Consider the following 16,329-nt stretch of genomic DNA (forward strand, 5'->3'; position numbering starts at 1 on the left):
ACTGTTAGTATTATTAAAAGATTTCTTGGGCTTCCCTGGTGGCGCTGTGGTTGAGAGTCCGCCTGCCAATGCAGGGGACGCAGGTTCGTGCCCCGGTCTGGGAAGATCCCACATGCCGCGGAGCGGCTGGGCGCGTGAGCCATGGCTGCTGGGCCTGCACTTCCGGAGCCTGTGCTCCGCAACGGGAGAGGCTATAAGAGTGAGAAGCCCGCGTACCGCAAAAAAAAAAAAAAAAAAAAAAAAAGATTTCTTGAGTAGAAGGAAGAGAATGGACAGAGATTTGGTCAAAAGAGGAAAAGATTATCATCTGGGAACACAGCAGAAAATTCCACTTCTTAAGGAATTTGAAGTTATAATGATTTGGATGGCCTTCGTCCATTCATGAATTATTTGGTAATTGTTTAATACCTGCTATAATCATGGCATTGTGAAGGGTCTTAAGAATAGGTTATCTACCTTGTGAAGCTTCTAGAGTAATAGCAAAAACTAACATATGACAGAACCTTAATAAGTGTGCTGTGAAAAGAACAGGCTAGGTGCTATGGCAGCAAACCATAGGAGGAGGATGTCACCTAAAAGGCAGACTGGGAGGGTCAGTAAAAACTTCCTTGAGGAATTTGCCACATCCTTTTCTTACATAATTGCATCTCTATTCTGTCTTGTTCCCAAATATATACTGTCTGTTAGAAATCACACAGTACTGTTAAGTTGCTACAGGGGGTCAGCCCATTCAGCTGGATCAGTTAAAGTTGGCAAAACAGCAGCAACCCATTCAGAAAAATGAAATCATTCCCCAACATACAACACCCCAGGTCTAATCTCTGAACCCTTCTGTTTTCTACTCAGCTTCCCCTTGGCCCTTATATCCCTTTTGTCTTCTGATACTTAACCACCCCTTTCAAGTTCAACCTCTATGCTTCTGCTAAAGACTCCCAAGCTGCCTTTTAAAATACATAATCAAGTATGATTATTTTTGAATGGTAAATAGGAGCTGTTTCCTCACCATGACTGAGGCTCTTGAGTGCCTCTCTATCCTGTCAGACCCATTTTGCAGATCCACTGAGTGTGCAGAGATAGGTCAGTTTATCTACCCCTTCTTCCCTGGAAGATTGTATTCTATTCCCAAACAAATGACAACCTGACTCCAAACTCTGTTCCTAGGCTTCTGTGCTCTCACATGCATGTGTACCTGTGGCCATTGATTACTTGCCTCCTGAACAACCCTGAGACACCCAGATTCCCACCACACTTCACCTTTGCACACCAACAGTTGAAAAAGGAGATGAATGAAAGGTCTTTTTCAAAATATATTTTTAACATATAAATTAAGTTATATACATTATTGATAATGTCTTCTCAGATTCTAGAATTCCCTGCCAGTCTCCCAGTGTTCATGTGGTATCTCCTGTGATCTTTTGGATGGAGGGGGCCACTGTATATCTGGGCAATATCCAACAGCCTTCTTTGTATAACCAACTAATTCAGACTATCCTAGGCCAATTACTGTATAGCATCCTCAAAGCTTTGGAAAGGTGAGTTTGTGCTATTAAGGGTAAAGTTCTTGGGAACCCAAATTCCTCATAGGTAAGTCATATATAGGAGTGCCACTGTGCTGTAGAGGTAGGCTTCCAAATTTTAGGTAATTCCATATTTCTTGGGATTTTTCTGGGTGTTTTAGTTCTCTGCTTGTCAATAAAGACCCCTAGGAAATATCCTAAAGTGGATTGACCAGTTAGTAGGTCATCTGCCACTATGGCAGCTCCACAGAACTCAAAGGCCCAATTCTGGAGTACTCTGGAGCTTGAATTCTTTAACATAGAGCTAGAAGCATCTACAGGCTTACCTCATTTTATTGTGCTTCATCTTATTGCGCTCTGTAGTTACTGTGTTTTTGCAAACTGCACGTTTGTGATAACCCTGCATCAAGTGTATTTGTTCACTTCATGTCTCTGTGCAGCATTTTGGTAATTCTTACAATATTTCAAACTTTTTCATTATTATTATATTTCTTATGATCTGTGATCAGTGATCTTTGATGTTATTATTGTAATTGTTTTGGGGCACCACGAACCATGCCCATATAAGACAACAAACTTAATAAATATTAAGTGTGTTCTGACTCCTCCACTGACATGCTGTTTCTCCATCTTTCTCCCTCTCCTTGGGCCTCCCTATTCCTTGAGACACAAGAGTACTGAAATTAGGCCAGTTAATAACCACGTGGTGGCCTCTAAGCAGCCAAGTGAAGGAAGCGTCCTATGTCTCTCACTTTAAATCAAAAGCTAAAAATGATCAAACTTAGTGAGAAAGGCAGGTTGAAAGCTGAGACAGGCCGAAAGCTAGGCCTCGTGAGCCAAACAGTTAGCCAAGTTGTGAATGGAAAGGAAAAGTTCTTGAAGGAAATCAAATGTGCTGCTCCAGTGAACACACAAATGATAGGAAAGCAAAACAGCCTTACTGCTGATATGAAGAAAGTTTTAGTGGTCTGGATAGAAGATTAAACCAGCCACAATATTCCCTTAAGCCTAAACCCAATCCAGAGCAAGGCCCTAATTCTCTTCAGTTCTGTGAAGGTTGAGAGAAGTGAGGAGGCTGCAGAAGAAAAGTTTGAAGCTAGCAGAGGTTGGTTCATGAGGTTTAAGGGAAGACACAGTCTCCATAAAGTAAAAGTACAAGGTGAAGTAGCAAATGCTCATGTAGAAGCTGCAGATAATTATCCAGAAGATCTAGCTAAGATAATTAAAATAAAGGTGATTGCACCAAACAACACATTTTCAGTGTAGACAGAATAGCCTTATATTGAAAGAAGATGTCATCTAGGACTTTCATAGCTACAGAGGAAGAGTCAATGCCTGGCTCCAAAGCTTCAGAGGGCAGGCTGACTCTCTTGTTAGGGGCTAATGCAGCTGGTAACTTTACTTGAAGCCAATGTTCATTTACCATTCGGAAAATCCTAGGGCCCTTAAGAATTATGCTAAATCTACTCTGCTTGTGCTCTATAAATGGAAAAACAAAGCCTGGATGAGAGCATATCCGTTTATGACATGGTTTACTGAATATTTTAAGCCCACTTTTGAGACCAGCTACTCAGAAAAAAAGATTCTGTTCAAAATATTACTGCTCACTGACAATGCACCTCATCACCTAAGGGCTTTGATGGAGATGGACAAGATTAATTTGTTTTCACTCCTGCTAACAAAAGATCATTCTGCAGCCCCTGGATAAAGGAGTAAGTTTGACTTTTGAGTTTTATTTAAGAAGTACATTTCATAAGGCTATTGCTGCCATAGATAGTGATTCCTCTGAAAGATCTGGGCAAAGTCAATTGAAAACCTTCTGGAAAGGATTAACCATTCTAGATGCCATTAAGAACAGTTGTGATTCACGGGAAGAGGTCAAAATATCAATATTAACAGAAGTGTGGAAGAAGTTAATTCCAACCCTCATGAATCACTTCGAGAGATTCAGGACTTCAGTGGAGGAATAACTGCAGATGTGGTGGGAATAACAAGAAAATTAGAAGTGGAGCCTGAAGATTGAGTGAATTGCTACAGTCTCATGATAAAACTTTAACAGATGAAGAGTTGCTTCTCATAGATGAGCAAAGAAAGTGGTTTCTTGAGATGGAATCTACTCCTGGTGAAGATGCTGTGAAGATTGTTGAAATGACGACAAAGGACTTAGAATATTACGTAAACTTAGTTGATAAAGCAGCAGCAGGGTTTGAGAGGATTGACTCCAGTTTTGAAAGAAGTTCTGCTGTGGGTAGATGTGATCAAACAGCATTGCATGCTACAGAGAAATCCTTTGTGAAAGGAAGAGTCCATCGATGCAGCAAACTTCATTGTTGTTTTATTTTAAGAAATTGCCAAAACCACCCCAACCTTCAGCAACCACCATCCTGATCAGTCAGCAGCCATCAACATCCAGGCAAGACCCTCCACAAGCAAAAAGATAATGACTCACTGAAGGCTCAGATGACAGCATTTTTCAGCAATAAAATATTTTTAATTAATGTATGTACATTATTTTTTTTAGATATAATGGTTTTGCATACTTAATGGTCTACAGTATAGTGTAAGCATAACTTCTATATGTACTGGGAAACGAAAAATTTCATGTGACTTGCTTTTGCAGTATTTGCTTTATTGCAGTGCTCTGGAATCAAACCCAAAATATCTCCAAGGTATGCCTGTATGTAATTTAGTAAAAAGGCCAAGAAAACCCAAGTTCTGTACATGGGCTTTTCTGTTTTAAAAAAATTAAACCCAAAGGAATTGATAGGTGCCCAGTGTAGGAGAAAAAACCCATGTCATCTGGGCAGTATTTGAGAAGTCTATCCTGTGGGGAAGCGGGGTGTAACATCCAGTTATAGGTCTAACCGACAAAACATTTCTGCACTGCCAAGTAATTCAGTCAGAAGCAGCACTTGTCTTTTTTTAACTTCAAAATCAAACACATCTCTGAGAGGCAGGATTTGTCCAAAAAGCCCTGATATCTGACTTCTGATAATGCCCATAAGTTGATTTCTACCCCAGTAAGTCTACCACCAGATGATCTAGCCTGCAGTCTTATCCTCAGAGAGTAATGATTTCTGGCATCAATGCTATGCTGACCTGCAAGTAGCCAAGGGTCGGCCCTGGACATATATATTAACACACATGTGGTCCCTAACAGTGGGTGCTGGGCTTTATTCTCCAGCTGTGTCATGCTGTCTTCATTGGGGCACAGGTACCTATTCAGGACACCTCACCCCTTCTAACACCCCGTCTTAGTCCCATCAGATGTCACCAAGCATCGTGTGGCCGTGAAGTCTTCAAGAGGCATCAAACAAGTTATATCCTCTGAACTAAAGACTGGTACTAATAACATTTAATCTTTGTGTTTCCATTACCAACCTCAGGGGTTGGGCCCTGTGATTATATACATTGTCCTTCACCTTAGGGCTCTGTTTCTAGACGGTTGTGGTTGAAACACTCATCAAAAGGGACATTTTAAACCAAAATTCAGGATGCCTGAAACTGACTCCCTTCTTGAGTGTGTTTTTCAGTGTTATCATCTTCCAGATAAATTTTCTTGGAACTTGAGCCTCTTGTATCATTTCTTGAGGGTTTTCTTTTGCAAATTATGATTCAGTTGTCTTCAATTCACCATATAAATCCAAACCAAATGCACAAAAGACAATAGAGTGATACCTTGGGAGGTATGCCTTGTACTAAGAAAGAGACCAGGTAGGTCATTTTTCAGCCAATAATTCAGTTCTGCTACAATGAGTTCTTTGTTTCCAACTAGAACAGCGAGTTCTACAGCAATTTCTGCACACCCCAAAACTTTCCTGCATTCTTTGTTTTACTGCAATCAATGAATACCTTACACCATTAGGCGTAGCCAGCCTGACCTCCAAGCCTGACTTGAGTAGGCAATTAAAAAAGACAATGCCTAGTCTGGCACTCCGTAAGGTACTTCCTTAAGGTTCTGTAGAATTTTGAATTTTTCTTTTAATTATTTTCTTTGTTTGAACTCATAATATTCTAAAGCTCCTTCAGAGCATAGTAGTCATCCCTCATTCTATAAGATTGAAGATCTTTTCCCTACCTAGTACCTGCAACAGTTACTAGGGAATTATACTGAATATATGGCCCCCACTGAAATCAGGAAACATGCTTGTACCTTGGAAAATGTTTGTGGTTCAATTCCAAGGACAGGACTCTGTTACCGTATGTATATTTGGAACAACAGTACCTTGACTGTGGCTGTATTTTACCATCGGCATATCAACTCTTTCAATCCTAAAAGGAGGCTGGGTCCAAAATATCAAAACATCCCTGACCAAAAGCTACTGCACACCTCACATACGTAATGAGAAATATTTGGCACGTTTCTTCAGAGCTGACATATTTCTAGTCTGCTATTCTCCTGTCTTCATTACCAGCCTTTCCCATTTCCAGTCTTTCCAAACTCAGTCTCTCTCATGGACTTTAGCTTGAATTAGCCTTTGGTTGCTACTCTCGTTCCTCACTCTGTACTACCTGGGTGCTGTGATTTTTTTGGGCAATTCTCCAGAGTAATCAAACTGTACCAGTACTGATCTAGAATGGCAACAGACTCTATCTTTGACAACTGTTAACAGTGGATTAAAACAACAAAAACACCTGGGAAAGAGTGTAACAACTCTCTTCAAAATAACTATAGTAATGATAGTTTGGCTCATTGATAAGGTCAGCATGAAAGATCACTTTTTAAGACTTTATATGCTTTTTTAAAATATGAACTTCTAGTACTTTGAATAACAGCATTGAAAATAAAAGCGTCCTTTAGAATCATCTTAAGAGTATATATCCAATAAGACCACTATAATTTAACACTGCAATTTTAATTTAATGATCTTATTCGTATTTCCTAAACTAATTTCCTAAAGTTAGAGAAGATAATTTTAATATATCTATTTAATATTAGTAATTTCCTAGCAAGAATCGATCCTAGTACTTTTGTTGAAATGTAGGACTGTTTTAATTAAATTATAAAATCCCAATGGAAATCATTTTGACTTTTATTACATTTTTCTTTCATATGTAAATTAGAGTAATTTACTTGCTGTAAAAACAGAAAGGAGGTCACATTAAGACTGATATTTATTATACTCCAATAAAGATATTAAAAAAAAAAGAATTGTAGGAAAAGAAAAAAAAAAAGACTGATATTTAAATTGGAAAATAGTCCTTTTAGTCCATAAAGGCAGTCTGGCAGTATTTTTTCCACACATTCATTTACTTATAGATATTAAATATATGCCAGCTGAATAATTCAACCGAATTTGGCTAATTCATGTCAGTAAAATGTTCTTTTCTGTGACATGTTTTAAACCAATAAGGGGAAATAAAAAGTAAAACTAAATTAAAAAATGTATACACTAGACTCTCTGTATGACACTGTTTTTCAGGAAAATAGAATTTAGTGTAATCTGTATACATCTCAGAGCTTTACCAAATAGCACCTCGACATAAAGTAGTTCTCTTTATTCAGTGATCTATGGTGCATTCATTGTCTGTCACCCTCCCCCCAGTAATATTTAATGTACTAGACAAATCTGTCCCTAACTTTTTTTAGGACAGGAGCAAGAATACAAATCGTTGCAGGCATAACAGGATTAAATATTTAACAGTTAAAACCCAGGCTAAGAAACTATTACGTAAAATATGTTCTGTTTTCCTACATTGATAAACACGCATTGATAGTGCCCTAGAAGGCTAGGTGTGAATTTAGAATTTCAGATTCTTAAGATTTCTGGTTGGGAACTTTGCAGTGCATGTTGTTCCTCCAGCCCTCAAGCTGCCCCTCTTCTCTCTCACTTCTAGGTTTATTCTGCAAAGCAAATAGCCTATCACTTACCTGCATGGATACTCCAGCCTTTATGCCCAAGCTCTATTTATTTCCCCTCTCCTTGGGCTTGGCATATGGGTGGCACAGTCTAAAGAAAGTAGGTTGGGGCTGCTTGGGCAGAGAATTCTAAAGATGATCTAGAAGGGAATTGAAGACTCTGGACAGGCATGCCCCATGGATTCCTTGCCTGTGGAGAGGGCCAGAGCAAGGCCCTCCAAGGCCCGGGATAGAGACTCTGGAAGATACCCCTGGAAGATAGTCTGTTGTGAGGTTGAGCATACAGAGTCAAACCCACGCAGGTCTGAATTCTGGTTCTATTACTTATTAGCTAAGAGATCTTGAAGAAGTTATTCAATGACTCTTTAACTAGTTTGATTACCTATAAAATGTGAATTATCAGAGTACATACCTCAGAGGGTTGTGGGCATTAAAGTATATATTTTCCTATCATATATACAGGAGTGTGTCTGGCATAGAGAAAATACCTTACAAATGTTAACTATTGTTATTCTTTTAACTCCAGAACAGTGTCTGACACAAAGCTATAGATGCTTTAAGAAAATCTGAGTGTATAATGACTAAATTGATTAGAATATCTTGTTTTTTCATTACTTTTTCTAGTATTTGGTTAAAATGACTACAAATTTCAGTTTGTATAATCTAAGTAGAAATCAATTTTAAAATACACACTGAGGGTAAAGGATCAGGATTACTTTTCATATTAATTAAAAACAATGAAAATAATTATCACAGAAATTTGAAAGCAAAACAAATTTGTAAAAAGTAGATTAAAAAACTAAGTCTCTATTGTGATCTTTGCTAAAGATTTGCCTATCAAGTCAAGAGACTGCTTTTTGGAGTGGACTGGGAATGCAGAAACAAACATCCTTTCATGGTGTTAAACCTTTTATAGTAGAACTCACATTCAAAAGAAAACTGTATTTCTTAAAGTTCAAATTCTAGTGAGGATTAGAGCTGAATAGGGCTTATTTGCTTAGCTGCCCAATTTAAAACTGATCACTATTATCCTCACCTCATTCACTGAGTCATTTACTTCAAATAATTTATTAGGGCCTATTGCATGCCAGGTATTGAAAATGCGGAATCAACAGGCACAGTTTCTCCTCTCAAGGAGGTCACAGGTTGATGTGGAGACAGGACTTGAACGAGGAGCCAGAATGTTAGGCATGGGATGTTCTGGAAGGGCTTTGCATACCATGCAGAGGAGCCTGAAGACAATGGAAGCCATGAAGATTCTGAGTAGGGAGGTAAAGTGTGGACAAAGGTTTGAAATAATGGAGACTGGTTAGGACACTCATAGATTTTGCCAAAAGATTTGCCTCATGGAATGAAGACTATTTCAGGCTTTCTCTACTCTATTGGCATTGTATTAAAAGGAGCAGATAGATTCGAGAAACCATTATGGACAGAGTTGATGCTAAAAAACAAAAATCTCCATTTTCCTTTAGTCATCTTACCTAGAATCACCCACTTATTTATCATCTTGTCACCCCCCCCACTACCTTTCACCTCTTTTCTTCCTAGCCATAAGTGATAATTTGATGACCTTTCATAGCAAAGGGGAAAAAAACTCCTATTACTAACAGCTTAGAAATCCTAGTGTATCTTTTTGCCTCCCATTTTCAGGAAGGAGCTAAACTATAGGAAAGATTGTGAAATGTCTGACGTGTATCATAGAAAGAAAAAAATTTAAGAAATTTAACGTTATCTTACTAGAATGACCTACTCTGATTATCCTGTATATAATAGTAGACTGTCCAGTCCCTCTCAGGTCAGTTCCCTCACTCTGCTTTATTTTTTCTTCTTTTTACCATATATATTCACACACACACACACACACACACATATATATATACACATGTGTATGTATGATATATGTCACATGTGATAAATTGTATATCATATATATCATGCATATATACACATGTATATATACATGTATTTGTCTTCTTCAGTTAGAATGTAAGCATCATGAGAGCAGGGACTTTGTTTTGCTCTCTGCTGTATTCTTAGTGCTTAGATAGAGCCTTTGATGTCTCAGCATTAAACTCTTTCCCGAAGAGTCACAATCTCTTGCACTCTTTGGATGGCTCCCACGGAAAAGAGAGGTGAGGAGAAAGGGCCATTCTTCCATCAATGAGGTGATGAACAGAGAATAAACCATCAGCATTTACCTGTGCATATATGGAGTAGGCTTTAAAAGAAGCATGGCCCTTGGACACTCAAAGAGATCTGGAAGTTTGCCATGAAGGAGGTGGGAACTCCAGATGTGTGCATTGACACGAAGTTTAACAAAGCTGTCTGAGCCAAAGGAATAAGGAATGTCCTATACCATATCCATATGTGGGAAACAAGGGTGAAGATTCACTAAACAAGCTCTATATGTGGATAACCTATAAATCTTTCACCACTTTCAGAAATCTATAGACAGTCCATATAGATGTGAACTAACCGCTGCTGTCAAATAGTTATAAAACTGAAATCATTCACACACACACACATACAACAGAGCAAAAACTTCTGCCTGAAGAAAGTACAGCAGTAGACGCCTTGAGCCTGGCATATACTGGAAATGCCATGCTCTAAATGACCAATATTGGTAGACTACTGGCTATGGCTAATCACTGTAAATATTTAACAGCCAAAAAAACACTTACTTTGTAAAAATGCATGGAGAAAAAATAATATGAATATATTAAACAACATAGAGTATCAAGCTATATAATAGAGTGGCTCCAAATGGCTAGGAATGCTTTGAGCCCTATGTTGATCAATGGTGTGATGCCTTGTACCATGATTTTGTCCCTTTGAACACTGACTGAACTGGTTACCAGCTACTTAGTAGCTCAATGTCTTTCTCTTTTCCTTTCTTATAACCACAAGTCAAACACATCTGTAACACATCGGAAATCCTGTGGGAGGCAGAGTTTCACTCCAGTTTACGCCCGTAAGGCCACATGTCTTCTCGCCCTTTCTTACTCCCATATGAAAACAACCATAGTGAGGTGTATATGAGGTTGAGAGTATTTGCCTCCACAGGAGGTATGTTTTCACCATGCCCTGATTCACAAATCTTTATCCTCCTCGCTGCAGTTACTCCGTGAGGGTAACAGCATTACATGGCATAGCCCAGCAATCTCCAGGGAAGGAGGTCCAAACTCTGTTCCTAGGCTTCCGTGCTCTCACATGCATGTTACCTATGGCCATTGTTTCCTTGCCTCCTGGACAACCCTGAAACACCCAGATTTCCACCACAATTCACCTTTGCACACCAACAATTAAGAAAGGGGATGAATGAAGGGCCTTTTTCCAAATATGCCATGGGCCTCCTCATGAAGGTCCTCTATCTGACAGTCACACTGAATGTATAACTTCAACATCTAGAAACTTTTTAAATCAAGTATGAGGCAGCATAACCGAATTCAGATCCCATCTTTTCTACTTACTAGCTAGGTGATTTTCAGTGAGTTAGTTATCTCCTCTGTGCTTCAGTTTTCTCATTTCTATAACAGGAATAACAATTCTACCTCTCTCATAGTGTTAGTATGAAGGTTAAATTAATGTGGTAAATCATTTATATCAGTGCATGGCACAGAGAGAGAGCTACCCAGTTGTTTGTGAAATTACATGAGCATTGCACTTTCTTTCCACTACATATAGAAGCCATACTTATATGACATCTTTAGGATACAACTGGAAAAGTTACATTTTTAGAGATTAGCAGTTAGGTCACCTACTTAAGAAGCTCAGTATTTAATTGTTCAATTTAATAAAATGCAATATGCATAAGCATAAAATATTTTTTCTATGGCTTCTTTTATAATCAATAAATAGCTTACAGAATACATTTCATATATAACTGGAGAAGATACATAGGGCCTCACAGTCCTCATGCTGGCAAAACTCCTCTAAATGTGTAGACTTGGGCTGCAACAGGGACTAGAGTTCTGAGGACCAAGAAGGACTGAGCATAAACAATACAGGATTGGTTATGAATGTTGTCAGGTCGTTCAATGAACATATAAAAAGACTATTTCCTTATGTCACTTTGTTAAGGTAAGATTCAATAATATCAAAAATAACATAATTTTTATATAAGTTACTCATTGAGACCTATCACTGAGACCTATCAAACCAGTGAAAAGACATCATTTAAATGACTGAGAATGCTATACAACAGGCACTTTCAAAGAGGATGCTTTGAGCATCTTTCCTTAATAAGTACAAACAAGAGAAAGACTATATCACAAGGCAAACAGTTTATTACTTTTTAAGAAAACTGGATGGTCTCTGCATATCAGGCCCCATTTATTAAAGTTTAAAGAACTTTAGATAAAAACTGTACCCTCTGAGATCCATCTAGTGATCAATAGAATGGCCCTGGGGGAGAGGAGTGGTGAACAAAGTGAAAATTTAACATAAACTATACCTGGATAAAGCTAATTTAGCAGGTGGGGCAGAAAAGGCTGTTAAAAAACACAGACCAGATTATCTCAAATACTTTATTTGCTTCAAGGAAGGTTCATTCAAAATGGAGTACAGGAAAATTGAAAAGGCAATATACTGTTGCTATATCATGTTATTTCTTATGTCTCATAAAAATATCAAATTGGACTGAAAACTGATTATCTTGTTAACTGTCTACATTAAATCCTATTCAATAGTGTCCCTTTCTCTTCTAAACTATATCCTCTGACTTTCCTTGTTTTATTAAAGTTACTAATTTTGTTTTCAGTCCAATCAAGGCTTAATTAGCTTAATAGGTATATATATTCATGAATAAATAATATATCTTTAAGACTTAAACATACATTTAAAAAAATATCAGCTGGTTAATATTATTCTAAGATCTTTTTCTACCTGGTCAGTCCTCTTATTCTTCAGAGTGCTATATATGGCTCTACCACTTGAAGATATCCTATACTTAAAAAAAAAGTTATGGTATTAATTCAACTCAACTTTTATCAAATCTGAGTGGACGAAAGAAAATCACAGCAAAATCAGCTTTTTAGGCAATTGAGGTGGTGAACTGACCATGGAATGTGGGAGAAACAGAGAAATCAAGGGTGCTGCCAAAGTGTTATCCCAAACTACTGGAAGACTGACATCGCTTACTGAGATGAATAAGTGTGTGAAAGGAGCAAACCTGAGGGAGAAAATTGGAAGTTTGGTTTTGACTATGTTAGGGTTAACTTTGCCTTTAGACATACAGTGGAGATGTTGAATAGGCAGTTTGCTAGACCCTCTGGAGATGAGATGAGAGGGCAGGACTGGAGTTGTCAGCATAGAAATGGTATTTAATACCCAAGACCTGATCAGTCCACCTGAGACCAGTATATATCTAGAAGAGAACATCTGAGGGCTGAATCCTGGGCCACTCCTATATTTGGAGGTTGGGACATGAGAAAGAACCAACATCAGGGATGGAGAAGGAGCTTAAACCAAGAGAATGTGGGTCCAGGAAGCCAAGGAAAGAAGTGTTTCAAAGGTGGGAGTGATCAGCAGTGTCAACTCGCCGACAGATGGTAGGTCAAGAAGGATGAAGACAATGAACTGACCATCGGATTGACAATAGGAAGGTCACTGATCTTAACAGAGTGGTGTAACTTCAGGGATGGTAAAGAAATCCTGAGCAATGGATTAAAAGAGAAGGTGAGGAGAATTGGAGATAGCAAGTATGGACAACTCTTTCAAGAATTTTTGCTACAAAGGAGACAGAAATAGAAGATGAGAGCTATTACAGCATGTATGGATATGCATATGCTGCAAATGATCTAGCAGAGAGGAGAAAACTGATGGTGCAAGAGACAGGGGGAACATTCCTTAAAACTGAAACTCAAACAAGGTATACTTGCTGTGATTCCACTGGAATAAAGTAATTACATTTGTCTGTATTTTTTCTTTTTCATATGCATGCATACTTTTTAAAGAATATTTTTAATGGAGCTATATAATAGAACCACTGAGAAGCAAATACTTGAAACTGTCTTTGCCTTTGCTTGCCTCCCTCACTTCCGCATTCCTCCCTTTAAAGATAGTGGACGTTCTTGTGGCCCTAAATTTTAGCTAAAAAAATTCGTGTTATGGGAATTAATGAAGCGTGCTTCTCCTCCAGTAGTATTTTGATTTACTGATACATTTTAGGACAAAATGATATGAGACATTTGCTTCAAAATAGTCTTCTTGGGGGAAGGAAATGAAATGCGTGGGGGAAGACATGAAAGAAGTTGGGCTTCAGTTGATAGTTGATGAAGCTGGGTGATGGGTCTGTGGTGATTCCTTACACCATTCTTTCTTCTTCTCTGTGTGTTTGAAAATGTCCGTAATATAAAGTTAAAAATTAGAAGAAACATAGTATCAATACCATGCTTAATCCAAAGAAATCCATTAAATGGTGAAAATTTTGATAATTTGGTAACAGGTGAAAGAACTGTTCAGGGGCGCAGGAATTTTTATGTCATTTTTCAAATCATATCACCTACTTTGCTGGTATGATTTGAAAATATACAGCACAAACAGCCTTTTCATATACAGTACAAGCTTTTTTATCGGAAAGTATCTCAGTTGCTTTAAGATAGAATTAATTTGGATGCTTATTGTGCAAATAATTTGGAAAACTGGATTTTTAAAAATGAAGCGTTGGTTCTCTTAAATATCCTCTCACTTTAGGTAAGCATAAAGAATTCTGAAACTTATTCTATAAAACATGTTCTGAGGTAATATACTACACTTATAAAACAATGCTAATCCAGTTGATCGTTATGTAAAAGAATAAATAGTTGATTATGCACAGAAGGTGAAATTTCAGCGCAATAGTTACCACTTTCCAAAAAGAAATGGTAGTTTCTGAAATTTGTCACTCTTATGTTGCTATATAAAAATTTAGGTTAAAAAGATTTTTAGCCTTTCAAAACTAGCAAATGTAGAAACAGCAGTGTTAGTACATTAGCTCTTCAAATATTAACCATTACGTATTCTCTAGTGTTTTCCAGTTACTCATTAACCATTTTATAGTGTTACTGTTTCTCTGATTGTCGGTAATTTCCACCAAGGAAAGTTGAAAAACAAACTCCAATAATTTTTTTTCTAGATCAGAATAATGTTCAGATTTTATTAATAACATCCCCCTTTCTCACTATATATTCATTATTAAAAGTCCACTATGTATTTGGGACCTGTAAATTCTACTTCAAAAATTAAACCCAAAGTTGTGCTGTTTATGGTTTCTTTTGTATGGCTTTATTGCCCTCAACATTTCCTTGGTGTAAACTACTGAGCAAGGGAACAAGATTTCCTTTGTAAGTGATACCTAAATTCCTATTCTGCTTTAAGCATCTAATTTGTACTGTGAAGACATATAATTTGAGACTTGTAGCTATATCACAAAAGTACAACAGTTTACGCTGATCTCTAATTTTCTGAGTTGTACTGGCTATAATTTAAATTTTTTGCATGTTTTTAACTGCAGTGCAAACCAGTATACATCAGAAATCTTTGTATATTGACAGAGACTAGGAAAAGGATGCCTTGTTCTGATTTCAGATAAGCATTCCCTTTTCACAACTGCAGGTGCAAGAGAGCTCATTCATAATATTTGCTTCAAATCAGCTACAGTCACTGGATGGAAATACAATGCTATTACACGAGAACTTGACTAATCTTTACAAACACAATGAATATTTTTTAAAAACTCACAATTACTAGCAAAATCTGGGGGCAAGTAGCACTTTTTCTTTTGCCTAAGTATTGGGAACAAAATATACTCTGTTGACACGAGTTTTGGTCATCTTACTAGTGTATGTGCGTGTGTATGTATTTACTAAATCCAGAAAAATACTTTGTCACTTATTGACACAGGATGGAGTTATGCTCAGTGGTGTCACTTAACCGATAATTGATAATGTTACTTTTTCCTTTGCCTTAAGTTTCACTTATTTTGAAATCAACTTATAAGCCAAAAAAGAGCCACAAGATAAAAATTAACTCTAACTGCTCTCATTTCACACAGTTGGATAAATCTTCTTTGGAAACAAATATTAGACAGCTGTGTATGCAACCAATAAGTGAAGCTAGCATGTTTCCATTATAAACCCTTATTTATAAGGTTATGACTTGATGGTTTTAATTAGCTTCAGGCAGAAATTTGGCTCATCAATTCAAAGCATAGGAGAACATTTTAGTATACAGAACAATTACAACTCTCCTTCAACAGGAGAGGCCAGAGAAAGGCTCTAATAGAATTTAAGTCTCAATGACCAAACACAGATAAAGTAAACATGTTCCAAAAAGTATGGCAATAATCATTGCATTGGCAAAAATAAATATTTGGCCTACATTTAATACCAATAAGAACTCATCCTAAATTCATGATTATTATTATCACTTACTTTATGTCTTACTGTTTGCTAACAATCCAGTACTGCCACCTTAAATTTGCATCTAATTCACAAGTGCCAAAGCACTTTTTCATACACTATTTGACTTGAGCTTCTCTTTGTGATTTGTAAAATGAGGGGACAATATCCTATATAAAGAAGTATCCTCTCCAAATCAGGTAGTTCTGACAAAAGTGGCTTGCCTGGACTGAAAGGTGTCAATCCTGCTCTCGGGTTCTGTCTCAGGGTCTCGGTCTCAAGGATTGATCTCACTGAGGGATGAGTTAGCTAGGAATTGTTTCTTGAGCTGAAAAAACAGTGACTTAAAGCAAGAATATTCTTCATATATGTTTAAGTCATTCAAGCTGAGCACTATGGTAGAGGAAACTTGTGTGCAGCTATCCTTTTCTTTCATGGACTCAAAAACAGAACGCTCACTCTCATTATACCAATTTATCCTCAGGCTTGAATCAAATGCAAGCTAGGGGTTAGTGGACCCACATACTAGAAAGATGGGGAGCATCTTCAAGGATGCCTTCAAGGAGGATGCTTT

The 16,329-nt window shown here is 37.5% G+C and overlaps 1 protein-coding gene across 1 annotated transcript in view; it reads right to left on the bottom strand.

The window, feature by feature from the left end:
• Window positions 1–16,329, bottom strand: part of ITGB8 (integrin subunit beta 8) — a 92,410-nt gene that overhangs the window by 74,697 nt on the left and 1,384 nt on the right. The window lies entirely within an intron of this gene.

This window comes from Delphinus delphis, chromosome 9 (genome assembly GCF_949987515.2).
Source record: "Delphinus delphis chromosome 9, mDelDel1.2, whole genome shotgun sequence".
Lineage (NCBI taxonomy): Eukaryota > Metazoa > Chordata > Mammalia > Artiodactyla > Delphinidae > Delphinus > Delphinus delphis.